Source organism: Rhinopithecus bieti, unplaced genomic scaffold (genome assembly GCF_001698545.2).
Source record: "Rhinopithecus bieti isolate Rb0 unplaced genomic scaffold, ASM169854v2 scaffold_35900, whole genome shotgun sequence".
In the NCBI taxonomy this organism is placed as follows: Eukaryota; Metazoa; Chordata; class Mammalia; order Primates; family Cercopithecidae; genus Rhinopithecus; species Rhinopithecus bieti.
Window position 1 is genome coordinate 1,666,939 of NW_016815631.1, and position 17,308 is coordinate 1,684,246.

Here is a 17,308-nt window from a genome sequence, read left to right on the forward strand (position 1 = left end):
CCCGTCTCGGCCTCCCAAAGTGCTGGGATTACAGGCTTGAGCCACCGCGCCCGGCCAGGAATCTCCTTTCTCTTTCTTTTTTTCTCTTTTCAGACGGAGTCTCGCTCTGTCGCCCAGGCTGGAGTGCAGTGGCCGGATCTCAGCTCACTGCAAGCTCCGCCTCCCGGGTTCACTCCATTCTCCTGCCTCAGCCTCCGGAGTAGCTGGGACTACAGGCGCCCGCCACCACACCCGACTAGTTTTTTGTATTTTTTGGTAGAGACGGGGTTTCACCGTGTTCGCCAGGATGGTCTCGATCTCTTGACCTTGTGATCCGACCGCCTCGGTCTCCCAAAGTGCTGGGATTACAGGCGTGAGCCACGCCAGATCAGAATCTCCTTTCTCTTGCCATCATCCATTACATGATAATAAGTTAACTTGTTTGCTTACAAATTAGGACTCTAGGACCCTTCACTTTTCTTAATGTTCAAGGACTCTGGAAAAGCCACAGTTACATTTGAGGTTAACATTTAAGTTTTCTAAAATATTTCCAATTTTATTTCTTTTATTTTCAATTTTATTTGTGGTTTATTTTTTCTGTTCTAATAAATTGATCTACAGGGTCAACATAAACTCGGTAAAATACCAGAAGGCCCTTTTAAAATAAAATTGACAAGCTGATTCTAAAACATAAATGGAAATTCAAGGATTTAGAAGTCATAAAACATTTTTGACCAAAAAAAGAAACAATATTGGAGGGCTTACACCATAGATTTCAATACTTTTTATAAAGCTATAATAATTAAAATGGCATGGTACAAATCATGGTTTGGCTCCACACTGTAATAAATCAGCTTAAATGTTAATTATGAGTTATTTAGTGAATTATTATTATATATACTTTTTGAGATTCATTTAATATGTTAACTTAAGAGATGTTAAATATAGATTGGCCTAACCACATAAAACACAAAAATAGGATACATTTATTTTGAATAATGTGATTTGTAGACACCATTTTTAAAAAAGGAATATGTTTATGGAATATGGTCTCTTTATTTTCTAATTCATATTTCTCTCTCCCTCTTGAATGCTGCAATTTATTTTTGAAACTGTTTGTATGATGATGAACAAAGACACTCAGAGGCATTACAAATATTTAAAAAGAAAATGTATTGCTCAAAGAGGCCCATTTTCTAGTTGTCAGAGCAAAATCATTGTTTTCAGTAAGGCAAATAAATGTATGCTCTGGTTTCCTCAGAAGTAGATATATATTTTTAATGCTACAAAAGCATGGCATAGATTTAAATGGTAATAACAGATTCAACTACCCAATGTAAAAGATGCAGTATGCTCTAAGTAAATATTAAAAAAGCAAATATCAAACATTCTGTTACCTGTTCTTTCACATAATACATTTAATTTTTATTCTAGGAGACTAAAGTAGATAACTATTTTTTAATTTCTATATGTGAAGTACCAAAACAATGCCTACCATTAATTTTCTTCTTCACTAATTCAATCAATAGGGATTTATCAAATACCTACAGTATGCCTGGCACTTTCAGGTTCTGGCACTGCTAAATGCATATAATATAGTCAATAAATGTTGGTTATGCACGTGATTGAATAAAGGGATATATTTGCATGGTTAACCTAGGCTGAAAAGCTAAGCACAGAACTTCAAAGTGTACAGCTGTAGTAAACACTTTTATCAATGGCTACAGTACCTTCTAACCTCATACTATGGCTCAATGTAAACTGAAGAGTTTATTTTAAAAATATTTTTGTACTCAACTCAGTTTTATGGAACATTGTAACATTATGGATTTTTATTTCTTCTATGACTTTTTTATTTTTAACAGATTCATTAACATTTATTAAAAAATAATAGACCATACCCATTTGAAGTGTAAAATGTTATGTTTTAACAATTGTGTACATATGTGAAACCAAGATACAATCAAGATAATACACATATGTATCACATGCAAAAAAGTTTCTCGTCACCCTTTGCCAAGACTTCTGCCTACAGTTTCTTTCTTTTCATCCCATCTTCTACTTCACTCCATTTACAAAATTAACTTAAAATGGATGAATGAACTAAATACAAGAACTGAAACTATAAAATGTTAAACAAAATGTAGGTGTAAATCTTTATGACCTCAGATTTGTCAAGGGATTTTATATTTGACATCAAAAGCACAAGAAACAATACAAAATAGATAAATTGAGCTTCCTCCAAGTGAAAATTTTATGCATCAAAGAACATTATCAAGAAAGTAAAGTAAAAAGCTGAATGTGTGTCCTCTAAGATCAAGAATGAGGTAAGGATGGCTACTCTTGACATTTTTATTAAACATGCTACTGAAGTCCTATCCAGAGTACTTAAGCAAGAAAGAGAAAAGCTATCCAAATTGGTAAGAAAGAAGTAAAACTGTCTCTGTTTGTAGAAGATATAATCTCATATATAGAAAATTTTACAGATTCCACCAGAAAATCTCTTAGAGTTAATAAAAAATTCAGTAACTTTGCGGGATACAAAAACTGACATACAAAAATCAGTTTTGTTTCAATGCACTAACAACAAACTATCCAAGAAAAGGAATTAAGATAACATTTTTATTTACAAAATAAATTTACAAATAAATAAATTCATAAAACATAAATAAAAGGGGAAAAATTTTAACCAAGGAAGTGGAAAATATGTACACTGAAAATTATGAAATATCGATGAAATTGAAGAATATGTAAATAAGTGGGCAAATATCTTGTATTCATGAGTTGGAAGAATTAATACTATCAAAATATCCATACTACTCAAAATGATCTACACAATCCCTCTCAAAGTTCCAATGGCATTTTCACAGAAACAGAAAACAGTTCTAAAATTGCTATGGAACTAAAAAGACCCCCAATAACTGAAGCAATCTTAAGCAAGAAGCACAATGCTGGAGGCATCACAATCCCTGATTTCAAATTTTATTATGAAACTTCCACAGTTAAAACGGTATGGTGCTAGTATATAAAAAGACACATAGACAAATGGAGCAGAATAGAAAACTCAGAAATAAATCACACCCATACAGCCAACTAATTTTGGACAAAGGGACCAATAATTCACAGTGAGGAAAGGATAGTCTCTTCAATAAATAATGTTGGGAAAACCGAATATCCAGATGCAAACAAATAAAATTGGATCTTTATTTTACACTATGCACAAAAATCAGTGCAAAATGGATTAAGACTTAAGCATAAGTCTTGACTATGAAACTCCCAGAAGAAAACATAGAGGAAAAGCTCCATAATTTCATCCTGGCAATTATTTTTTGGATATGATAATAAAAGCACAGACAACAAAAGCAAAAAAAAAAATTGGGACCGCATATAAAGTTTCTACACAGAAAAATAAAACAATCAACAAATGCAAAGGCAACCTACAGAATGAGAGAAAGTATTTTTAATCCATATATCTAATAATGTGATAATATGCAAAATACATGAGGAGCAAATCTTAGTTGTTTTCTGTCACTATAACAGAAAACCTGAGCCTGGGTAATTTATAAAGGAAAGAGTTTCTGTAGCTCACAATTCTGGAGGTTGGGAGGTCCAAGACTCGGGTAGCCACATCAGCTCAGCTTCTGGTCAAGGCCTTTGCTGCATTATCATACTGGAGAAGCAAAAGGGAAAATGAGTGCATGCAGAGAACGAAAGTGAGAGGGAGCCTCGGTTTATAACCACTCGCTCTCAGGATAACAAATCAAGTCCTCTGAGAGTGAGAACTCACTCCTGAAAGAAAAGGCATTAAACACTCAACAGTCTAGTCATCTCTTATAGGCACCACCTGCCAACACTGCCTCATTGGAGTCCAAGTTTAAACATGAATTTTGGTGGGGAAAAATTATCTTCAAATCATAGCAGAACACATACAACTCAACAGCCGAAACAACCCCTGATTTAAAAGACATTTTTTCCAAAGAAAACATAAAAATGGCCAAAAAATATATGAAAGCGTACTTCATATCACTCATCCCCAAATGCAAATCAAAACCACAATGAGATATCCATCTCACACCTGTTGGGATGGCTACTACCAAAAAGTCAAAATATAACAAGTGTGTGTGAGGATATGGAGAAGAGAACCCCTGTGTACTGTTGGTGGGAATGTAAATCGATACAGCCATTATATAGAAAATTATGAAGTTTCCTCAAAAATTTAAAAACGGAATTACCATACGATCCAGCAACCCCTCTTATGAAGGTAAAATTCAGTAATGTACCCTCTTATGAGGGTAAATGCAAAGGAAATAAAATCACTATCTCAAAGAGATATCTGCACCACATGTTCATTGCAGCATTATTCATAATAGCTAAGATATGGAAAAGGCCTAAGAGTTTATAAATGGATGAATGCCGTGTGTGTGTGTAAAATGGAATATTATTTAGCTTTTAAAAAGAATGAAATCCTGTCATATGCAACAACATGTATGGCTGGCCCTGGAGGACATTCTACTAAGTGAAATAAGCCAGACTCCGAAAGATAAATACTATATGATTTCACTTATATGTGGAATCAAAAAAGTCAAACTCATAGAAAGAGAAAGTAAAGTGTTAGTGACCTGAGATTAGGTGTGGGGGAAGTAGGAAAATATTGGTTAGAGGGTACACATTTTCAGTTATAAGATGAATACATTCTGGAGACCTAATATACATGGTCACTGTGATGTATAGTTGAAATATACATGGTTGCTGTAATGTATAATTGAAATATACATGGTTGCTATAATGTGTACTTGAAATATACATGGTAGCTATAATGCATAGTTGAAATTTGCTAAATGACTAGATCTTAAGTATTTTCATCGCACACATATCTGTGTGAGGTAATATATATGTTAATTAGCTTGGCTGTGGTCACCCTTTCATAATGTATACATGTATCAAGACATTACATTGTACACCTTAAATATGTACAATTTTAATTTATCAATTATGTCTCAGTAAAGCTAGAAATACTGTTTGTAATAGCTGCAAAACAAGATGATCATTGTTAAAGATCTTTCTAAGCTTTGCAAGGATTTGGACCTACTAAAACTTTTACGATCAAAGATGTGTGTTTGTACTTGACATATTACTTAGTGTTTCTAATTTATATGTATTTATGCTATAACTAACTTTTCTGTCCTTCTACTAGAACTATATTTTAGTGTATTGACTCAGTTTTCATGTTCTAGGCCTAAATGATGCAATTTTGTTTTCTGATGTTAGTTATCTTTTGCTTTCACTTTTCTCTTCCTCTGCATACCATATTCTGGAGATACAGTACTATCCAGTGATACATATTAACTAATTAAAAATGTGTTTTGCTTAATTTAACTGTCCAACAACAATAGAGTGATTCAGTTATGATAATCCTTTCAATAGTTATTTTAAATTTAATTGCATTTTATAAAATATTTCATGACATGGAAAATTTTGATATAATGCTAAGAAATAAATATAAGAATAGAAACTTGTAACTAGAAATTATGTCATTAATAGTCTTTATTTTCCCTTTATAAAAGACTTCTTAATTTTGTGAACAAAATATATGAATTCATGAAATGATCTTCAGATATTAATAGAACAAAACGCTATTTTCAATTATTTGCAACCTGCACCCTCAATTATTGTGAAAACATTAGTTTAAGTCTCATGTGAGGGAAAGTGTAAGTTTTTAAAATCCACTTGCATTACTATCAACTGAAAAGATTTTCTAGAAACAGTTCAATGAATTTGAAAAAATAATAAATGCTTTCTAAATCTTAATCTTCATTTAGTAATAGCACGACAGTTTCTGAGGAATTAGATATTGGGGACTAACGGAGAGAACACTAAGGTAAATGTCTAAGATTGAAATTTATTAGCTAACGATATTTTACCATGGATTTTATTTAGTCCAATATCATGTGTAACATTCCTTTGAAAACAAGTTTTAAAAATAAATTTTCATCCTCTGCAAAACAGACCATTATTTGTTCCCCCACCAGGTTTACTTCTTGATAATTATAACTAGTATATAACCAATCTATTTTATTACATGTTCGTATGAGCTTTTTGAATCTCTTTTTTGCCTTAGTTTCTATAATATTGCTCATCCTTGGTACAACAATGCATAATTTCACCTATGAATTTTTAGATCAATGCATTATACCTGTTGCTTAATGTTGCTTCAACCACAATCTTTGCCAAATAATATAATTCCTTTGAATTTCTTAAAAGACACAAATAACCTTTTCCTTACCCTCAGTTCTATAAACTAAGATGTAATATTTTGTACCAGAGATCTTTCCACAAAACTAGGAGAAGAAATGACAGGGATTCCAAAAATAAAATTAGAGCTATATATTCAAATGTGGATTCCTCAGTTGAGATCATAGTTCCTCGAGAAGTAATAGTCGTTATAGGAAAACATTTATACCTTAAAACTATTTGACTGCTTTTATTTTGTGATATTGGAACAGTAGGTATTATTTCATAATCATGCTGGATAGCACTTTCATTGAATGATACCATCATGTTAGCCAAATGGTTCCATAGCTGTAGATTTTCACTTGTTTAATAGGCAATATGGCAGTGCAAGAGACTGCATGTTACCTCCACCTCTGGCTTTTCAGTTATATAAAACAGCTTATTGTGACCTGTGGAAGGTGCAGTCTTAGCTACATTCCAACATTTCCCAAGTTGGGAAGCAGAGTCGGGTGACTTTAGACACAGGTGTTATTCTGAAATAATTTGGAAAACATTATGAGCATGTGTATGGGGCAATTGCAGTGAGTAGCTTGATATGAATATTGGAATTATCTTATCTCATAAAACTTTGATTGATGGTTAATTCTAGGAATAGTAAGAAATTCTTTGCAACTTTATGTAAATATCCTAAGGCACATTTCCTATATCCTCAATTTTAAAGTAAATTTGTTTCATTGAAAACATTTGCTCACTGTGGTTTCCCTTGGTGAATGACACCCACAGAACTACTTCTTTACTCCGGGGATCTGAGTAGAAGCTGGAAACAAGCACAGATACAGTAAATGCCAGTCCTGTAAAGGACTTGAATCAGACAATTGGAAGAAAGCAACACAGGTGTGGTGGGAGAAGGTTAATAAAATTTTATGCCCACTGTATGGATGAGCTTAACTAAATGCATTCTACCACCCCCGTGCGAGTGTATGTTGAAATTAAAGATGAAAATAAAGGCAAATTGGGCTAATCAACCACTTTATTTGTATGGAAGTAAAAATGTAGGGACCAACTTTTAGTGTTTAGCGGGTCTGATTTGAAAGACTGTTTTTTTAAGGCACTTTCCTTTCCTTAGGGTTTTCTTATTCTATAATGAAAAATTAGTTAGGATGGTCTGTTTAAATCTGAAAGAATTTTACGTATATATTTATCTTGATTGAGTATTACTAATGGCTGTTTTGAAGCATTGATTTTGGTTCTCCACCGGAGTAAACAGTATGGTAAAAATATCAAGTAACTCAGAAAATAAAGCATACTGATATGTTTCTTTGAATTTATTATTATGAGAAATAATTATTTATGTTTTTCAAAGCATATTCTTTTTTCTCATTAAATTCTTACAAAATAAATTCTGAAATTATGAATGCTTATAGTCAGGGAAACTATGCTATAGAGTGAGATATTTGAATATTTAAAAATATCTGATGTAAACTTTTGATTCTTAAATTTTCTTCAATGAGTAAAGCACAACATTTTCTATCTACCCTCCATAACATTTATTGACTATGTTGCTAGTTTGGCCTGTGGCATAAGCAGACTTGGATTACAATCTACAGATATACTAATATTTTATGTGACCCCTCCTTGATTTTAGGAAGAAAGCCTTTTTTTCCTCTGAAACTCTCATAACACAGAAAATATGTAGTGTGCTGTAGCTGATTCTACAACTTGCTCTTTTCACCTTTAATATCTCTTGGAATCAAAATCATACATCATAAAAATGGAGTCATATATAAGGCCAAAATTCCAAGGAACACTTTTTTTTTTATGGGTTTGTTTTAAAACCCAGAGGAGAAAAACTTCTCTTTTATATCAAGCAGTGGAATGGGATATCTATCCTTCTTTGCATAACAACTGCTTTCTTTAATCGGTGGATCAGAATCTCACTAGCTTACTATATAAGTAAAGTGCATATCATTCATAAAAATTACACTCTCAGTCAAGAATGATCAAATGCTTCCAACAAAAAGAAGGCTATAATAGTGTGTTATCCTGGCGTGAAGATGGTCAGCTGACAGTATCATTTGTTCTGTTTTAATGGGTGGCAATAATGCATTAAAAGCTATTTTATTAAAAGTTAATATTTATTTGTGAATAAGTGGATTTAGGTAGGCATAAGAAAAATCTTCACTTAGTTATTAAATCAGTTTTATATTATCCAAAGCAAAAGCTTCACACCAAATGTATGTAAATCACTGACTTTCAGAGCATCAAAGGGAATGTACTTTATACTATAACTTAAATACTAATGAAATCAACTGAAAATGATAGTCATTAGTCAGCTGTGCCTTGATCGGGTTCCCTGTGGACTGAAATAAATTCACCATTAGAAATGGATTCTTTCACAGTCCACAGTGAGCATTTAATTTTTTCTTCAAGGCAGATTTAAATTTGATATTTAATGCATAGTGGTTGGCTTTTTTCAAAAGTTTTAGATAGCATACTTTGCATTTGCAACTTATATTTAGTTTTCAAATGCTATGGGCCTGTGTGAAATGTATAGGATAGACAGTTATAATCACCAATAGAAACATACTAATTATTAAAAAGCTCAAGCCAAATCCTAATAGGAGCAAAACATATATTCATCTATACAACTTGAGTCTTGATTTCGGAGCAGCTCTGCAGAAACTGGAGAGCAAATGTGTATAATATTATTACATCCTTCTAGGTTAAGAAACAGTTAGAATTATGTTAGGTGTGGATATTTAAAATAGTGCTAATATTTATAAATTTATCATGTGATAATCCTATAACAATGCAAATATATGCATGCATACTAATGCATACTCTTTGGAAGTGATATGAGACACAAATTTCAAATACATCTGTACAAATATATTGAGAATCAATAAGGAGGGAAAGTAAGGTCAGGAAAACTATTTTATAAAAAATTGTGTATATACTTGTTATCACAGAAAATAGATGAATTTCTGAAATTAATATAGTATATCTTGCTATGTAGATACAGCATTCAGTGAAAATACCTTATCTTTGAAATTGTTCAGGAAGTTTTGGTACTGGAATTTTGGAAGAAAATTGCACCATGAGTTTTAAGCAAAACTACCCAAATGTCTTTATATAAAATAGCTTAAATTTATTTTATTTACTATCAAAGATCCTACTGTGCATAAATATAAACTTACTTTACCTCAGTATCCAAATTAGTTGCTGGGAATGTCTAGAAGGGAATTTACCTCTTCCAAGCCAGTACAGTATTAAAACATATGGTGATAGATGCTATTAATTAGTTTTGTGTGAGTATACGGTTTTGAAAGCTAACAGTATTATATACTAGGGGTCTCTAATCTTTAGGCTGCCTATCGGTACTGTTCGTGGCTTGCTAGGAACCGGGTCACACAGCATGAGGTGAGTGGCCAGGAGTGAGCATTACCACCTAAGCTCCTCCTTCTGTGAGATCAGTTGGGGCATTAGATGCTCATAGGAGGGTGAATTCTTATTTGTGAACTGTGTATCTGAGAGATCTAGGTTGCGTGCTCCTTATGAGAGTTTGACTAATGCCTGATGATCTGATGTGGAATGGTTTCATCACAAAACCATCAGACCCCCCTGCCCCATCCAATGTGTCCATGGAAAAATTGTCTTTCATGAAACTGGTGCCTGGTGCCATAAAGTTTGGGGACAGCTGTTATATACCTTTCATATGATAATAGCAATTGAACTTCAGGGAAATGTGTGACAATATTTTCTCTAATTTTTGCAATAGTTTTCTGGGTGTGCAAATTGCTAATATATTTTGTTTAATTTTACCATTAAAGAGAAACATATAGTGAGGAATTTTCTCACACAAAAAAACATGGAAATAAATACAAATGCCCAAGTAGATCAAAGGCAGGAGCAGATAACTCATAGACAAAGAGGTGTAAACATGTTAAGATTATTCTTAAAGTTTAGATGTATTCAATAAAATTAAGTCTAACGAGATGCAAAGTATAACTGCTAATTTATATTTACTTTTTAATTAATGATATCTAATTTCTATGTATTTATAATTTCTCTATAATACTGATATCAATTATATATAAACACATATACACATACATTTATATACATAAAAGATGTAAATGCATAAACATATGTACTTACATATAGGGTTGATGATAAGTTTAATTGAGTAGACTTCTTAGGGAAAATTATTTTGATTCTTTAACTACTACCCTTGGAAAGTTTTCCTAAAGAAATAACAAATTTGTCTATGTTATTAGGTTCCTAAAGACATTTAAAAATAATTACTTATTTATACTTAAAAGCATTAAATTGTGTTTTATATTGGGTTATAATTTTAATGTAAAATACGAAAGAAAACAGGCAAAATGACAATAAAGAATGTTATGTCTGTAGAACATTCTAACCAGGAATACTATCCAGATGCGGGAGCTACTTGTTTTGGTCAAACTAGGCACTTCTGCACGCTTTTTCTCTGCAAACCACCCTGATCCCTTTGCGATCACCATGGTAGAAAGAACCACTACTGATGAAAGGGTGTTTTATCCCTCTGTGTTCTCTGACAGACATTTGAAAATAATTAACGCGGATGACAGGTCAGAACAAAATCTTTGGCTATATCTAGGCCTTTATCACCTAAGGCAAGACTGCCAGTTGGAGTTGAAAATAAGAAGAGGGGCCTTTGCTATACATCTGTGCTCTTATTCATCCTGATCACCTCTGTTTCTTTCTTTTACCACCTTTCTGAGAAACCTGTTAAGACCTTCAAGTGATGTATTTGAGGCTGGGAAAAGGATGAAGAAGGAACCGAAAAATGTGATGGCATATTGTCAGAGGATATAAGTAGAGAAGAGACATGTAGCTATCTGACCCTGGATAAGACTATAGCATTTCTCAAAGAACGTATTTCATATTTTATTGATACTTGCTCTGCAGAATTTACATCACCTTATCCTAGAGAGTGAATGGGGCCCATGTATGCAGTTGTTTGCTTAAATGTAGGAATGGAAGTGGAAAAAATGCACACAAAAATCCTCAATGTTTGGGCGGATTTTGGATTAGTAAAGCAAACAGCAAAAATATATTCTAGAAAATCAGAAACTTCTCTATCTGCTAGAGCACATTCCTGTAGTTCCATTATAATAAATGATCGTTTCTCCCAGGACTTGAAAAAGATTGTATTTCATGTATAATAGGTCTCTTTTGAATCAACTGGAATCTGCCCCAGGAAGCTGCCAGCAAAGGGAAAATCGGAAAAAAAAAAAGTATGCATTCTTGTCACGTGAAAATATGATGAAATTTCAGGAGCAATATTGAATATTTCATAATGTCTTATTTTTCTCTCTCCCTCTAATTTACATTTCATTCTAGATTCTCCAGAAGGAAAGGGCAAAAATAAACAAAAATTCCACTTGTTAAGTGTCAGGACAAAAATGTTTAGGTGTGGTTTGTGTGATGTTGAATTCGAATTCATGTATCACTAATAACATAAAGTTTATCACAAATGAATTTAAAAAAATAATAAGTTTGTTTTACAAAATAGAAGTCTGCTAGGTATCAAAGAAGTTCAAGTGCTTGATATTTATTGACTCTTTTTGTCTTCCACAAAATATAAGCATAATTTGGACATATCTTAGTGAACCAGAATATTTTGTTGTCAGCAATTGCCATTTTGAGTTGACTTTTCTAGAAATGTCTGATCTGATTTTGTGATAACTCAGTTTCTGCCTTGAGCCTGATATCTGAAAAGCTAGCTGAGTTTTTGGGCTCCAAAGAAGGGTAGGGAGGAGTTTAAAACTCATTGTGAACCATCATTGATAGAAGGATACTGAGTAGCGATGACCTTCCCTCTTTATGTAACAATTTGTTTGGTAATGACACAAGGCAGAGTAGCATGTGGTGGGCTATTCCATCCCCAAATCCTGTTGGCAGCGCTGATCACAAAAACTCTTTTGCTCCTGTCAGTGAGCTAACAGCATGTGACATTGAATGACCCAGCAAAGCAGATGTGTTAGTACCAAAGCAACAGCCACATTTTCTCTATCACAACAGTGAAATGTACCTTCCTAAATGTCATACGCTTGTGTCTGTGAACATTCCAATTTCTCCCTCAGTTCACCATCTCTATAGGGTACATCCATGTGAAGCTGTGCTTTATTGTTGTCTGCCTTTCCGACAATCAACCCATTTGTACCTTTTTCTAATATTATAACATTTACTAAGTCTGGCTGTTCTGAAATGCCATTCTTCCCCCTTTAAAATATTTTCATTCACTTTTATCAATAGAGCCAAGCTATGTGAATTTCAGGAGAAGCAAAAACTCAAAAGAACTTTGCCAGATTTGCTACTTGGGAAAGATCTGTGCATTTGGCAGACAACTGTGATACGTGTAGTGTAATTGCACACAGAAGCTGTGCTGATAACAAGAACAAGAAAACCACTCTGTGACGGTATATATAATAACAGAAAGAGAGAGAAAGAGATAAAACAAAAAAAGGGAGAGCAGGCACCAGATCCTGTAAAGTTGTATCCTGCACTTGCACAAACTTGTATTAGTTATCAACTACTTCACTTCACCAGCACTGTAAGTCACTTACATCACACTCTGTTGTTAGTATCATGTAACAAAATTGAAAATGGGGGTTCTGAATTAAAATAGGTAGGGTTAGTGAACTTCATGAATTTTCTGAATAGGTCAAAATCTTATAATAAGCAGGACTTTGCATTTTCTTTTGCAGTAAATTGCACTGCACTGGAGTGAAAAATCATGTCATATTTTATTATTAAACCTGGAATCTCAAATCAGGGATCAATGAGACTTCAAAAAGGGTACTTCTTAAGAGTTGCCAGTGGCAAGCACGAACACATGGTTTCCAAAGCTTTACCTTCTTTCTTTCATTTTCTTAACTTTTCATTTCAGGCTGTCTTTTCACAAGTTTTCACAAATACTAGAAAAGGCAGTTACTAAATCCAGATGCTAGGGTCACGTCAACCTAAAATTCTCTTAAATACATATTTTGAAAAAAGGAATTTTTGGAGACCTCTACTTAAGACATGATATCCTCATTTTATGCAGGAAAAAGTAACAGTAATTATTTCCAAGTAATTGCCTAATGTACTTAGCACACTTAAAACTATTTCCACAAACATTTATTAAATACTTTAAAATTTTCCACAGGACACTCAATTTTGTGATATTTTCTCCTATTTTGAATTTTAATAAAAGTTAGGCATTTATATTGTGAAACTGTAATATAATTCCTTCTGCTGGGATTTCAAAGTTGCTTTGTTCAGTAATCTAATAGAGTTCAAAATATAAAGAATACAGTGGAGCATTGTTCATACTATATACCAATAAGCTATGCGAAGCAATAACCTTCCTTTCATTTTGTCTAATCTGAATGATTACATCAATACATGCACACACATGTTTATATATTGGAGCGTACATAGCTGCCTGTGTACATTAATTTACACCTTTAGTCAAAATAAAGTCTTGATTCTTATACTTACAGCTTTCACTGCACAAGAGGAGTGTCAAATACTATCAGTTAAATTAGCAAGCACATTTTCAGGGAAATTGATTTTTGGAGTCTGAAATCCCTGAAATCACTCAAAGTCCTTGTTGCTTTTCAGGTGCCCCATTAATCTTTATAGGACTCTATTGACATTGGTGTCGGCTGCGTTCCCTTGCAGAGCTTAGGGCAGATGTGAGCAGAACGTCACAACCCAGGGATTCAGTTCTAATTCAACAGAACTCACATTACTCCTTTAAACTAAACAGAAAATGATATAGAAGGGATTTGTAAAGACAAGGGTGTAAATTACAACAATGGTGCTGAACTATTCCTTGATGAAGCTGGTTTCAGGGAAGAGCTTGTTTCTTGAATTACCTCCGTTGCCACTTTATGTGGCTTGAAATTTAATAAGAGTGGGTCTCAAAGCCAAGGAAGTGCTTCTCATCCAAATGCTGCCTCCTTTGGTGCATACTTAGGAGTATGGGAAGCAGCTAGGACTGGAAGTGTTGGTAGGAAAAAAAGAATAAAGTGAACCCAAATCCGCAAACCCTAGCTATAGAGATAAAAAGAGCTATCAATGAAACTGAAGTTTAAAATAATAAACAAGGCAAAATCATTAAAAAAAAAAAACTATAATGTGACAATGTTTTCTTCCACATCCAGCTGGAGCTAAACTGGGTAGTCTGAGCCCTAATTTAATGAGGATTCTATTGAAAGTGTCCTTCTTCCCTGAAAGAAAACAAAGATAAAAGTTACTGTGGATTTTCAGAATTTTCAACAATAGCTGTAATTCTCTTGCAGGTAAAAAGAATAAAATCTAAAAAACACTTAGGAAGCAGTAGTTTTCCAAATTGTTAGCATTATTTCTAGGAAAACAAAACCTGTTGTTGGTTTCCTCTCTGGCATATCACTTGCAAACTCTGTTGCCATTGCGGCCTTAGATTCAGTTCTCAGGGTAGAGCAATTAGCAATCCATTTGTGAATGCAGGACACACAAACAGACTTTCTGTCCATATACTCTAAATTGTGCATGTAATGTAGATGGTGTGGTTAAGAAATATTGGTTATTTACTGAAAATATGACCAATTTTACAGCAAATATTTAAAAATAACCGAGACAAGAGTAATGACTCTGTGGTGAAGAATAAAAGACCATAATGATTGCAGTGATGACATCGTCCCATTGCTTAGGAAGTCAGAATAAGTATGTTAAACCATGAGATACAATGCCTTTTTTCAAAGCAGCATTCTCTTTCATCTGAAAATGAGGGAAATTAAATATAGACAGACAGATAAAAAGGATTTACACCATTTTCAAGGTAATTTATTTTCAGTGCTTACTTTCTCAGCTTTATTTTCTGTATTAAACTCTATAAAAGCTCTCTTGATTAAGTTCTCCCAAGCATCTCTGAGTGAAGCAGTCCAAAACATACATGGATTTGATCATAAAGTGCATTTTATTCCTCTTGTCAAAACAACAAAAAAAGTCAGTAGGATATCTGGAATCACATAAAACAGACTCAAGAGAAAGAGAGATGCATTAAAATCTTCTAATATCTGACACTCATAGAGAACAACTGCATGAGGATGATTCAGACACTTATGCTTGATATTAACCGGAAGAAAACATTCACTTTCTGTTATTTAAGAATTGCATATGGGCAGGCTTTACTTCATTTTTCCTCTTGGTATACTGATAAATTTGAAAGCACAAAAGAGTGGAATATTAAAGTTGACTCATCATTTCGCCAAAAAAACATGTGGCTGTTTATGTGAATTATACATCACTGCCACTTTAAATAAATGTTGGAAAAAGAAAACTTGGATGTGTAATCCTTGTGAACATTTTAAAAATGGAGATTCTTTCTACAGATAGACAAGAGGTTTTTAAACAACTTAAACACTGATCCTCATAAACCTCCACTGGGTTAACCTGTGATTCTAATGGACAATGTGATCACTCAAGACATAGCAGAGTGTAGCCAGGATAGCAGATCACTTCACTGCCAGCCACAAGGATCATCCTTAAGTGAGAACCACAGCCAAAGTTTCCAACTGCTATGGACTGAATGTTTCTGTCCACCCCAAATTCATATGTTGAAGATAAATCTCTAATGTGATGGTATTTGGAGATGGGGCCTTTGGGAGCTAATTAGGCCATTAAGAGGAAACTCTCAAGAATGGGATTAGTGTCCCTATAAGTGGAGAAGAGACCAGAACTATCTCTCAGACATATAAAAATACTATGAGAAAATGGCCATCTGTAAACCAAGAGCGGGGCCCTTGCCAAGACCCCGACCATATTGGCACCATGGTCTGAGTCTTCCAGCCTCCAAAACTGTGAGAAATAAATGTTGATATTTAAGTCATGAAGTCAGTGGTGTCTTGTTACTGCAGCCAAAACTGACTAAGGCAACAATCTTACACAGATCATCAGATTTTTCTTGTGCTTTCCAGTATACAAAATAAATTCACTTGAGTTCCTTTAATCCTTATAATAACTCAGTGGACCAGGTACAAACTCAATGGGTCAGCATAGATGGGTAGATCTTCACGCTACCCATGAGGAAGACACAAAATGAGGTTTGGAGACATTGTGTGACTTACATAAAGTCACAGATCTGATAAATGACTTAGTGGGATAAGACTCCCATTCTTCATACTACTAGGATAATGTTCTATCCATTATACAAGTCTTTTTACAATTTCTTCTTTTTTTTTTTTTACCACTTCGATTTTTTTTTCCCTTTTGTTTTATGGACTTTGTGTTTTGAAAGACTGTGTTAATTAAATGACTCAACACTTATCAAATGGTCGTCACTGTAGCTTTACCATACACAAGTAAATGCAGAACTTTCCTTGTGTTCTCAAATGGGAAACAGATAGTGTAAGCTTCTTACTCTCTTAGAGCATTCTGAGACTTACTATACCATACCCAACTCACCTCCCACTGAGAAAATAACCCCAGGATCTATCTATCATGCACCAGTGTCAGTTTGACAGCTTTTCTTCTGCCACTCATGAAGCCCGGGGAGAGTATTTGGATGAATGTAGAGAAAAATGGAACATTTTGGAATAGCTCGAAGTCTTTTTAGAGACTACTGGAAGCAGGGAGGAGAATGAGGATATTACATACTTCATATTTTTTCCCAGGGTTGACCTTGCTTTATATATAAAATGAAAAACAGAAATGAGACAATGGCCATAATTTAATGTCTAAAGTAAATAGTTTACTGAAGGTCAGATGGATTATTTTTAGCCTTCATAATAAGGAAATCAAATCACTGCCTGATTCAGATGGTCAAATGATGCACAGTTGAATATAAAAATAACTGAACATGACAGATAATTTGAACGGTGCCCAGTTAGCAACTATATGATTTGTGTTAACTTCGCAAAAGCAACTTGCTAAAGACCTACAATAGCTAACGTCTACACAGATGTTAAAGAAGTAGAAGGCTGAACCCCCAGCTAGAACATTCTGAAAATGCAGCCTATTCAATGTTGAATAAGAATGTGAGGAGGCCTCTGACTAATACAATTCCGGTCACACTGTAGAGTTA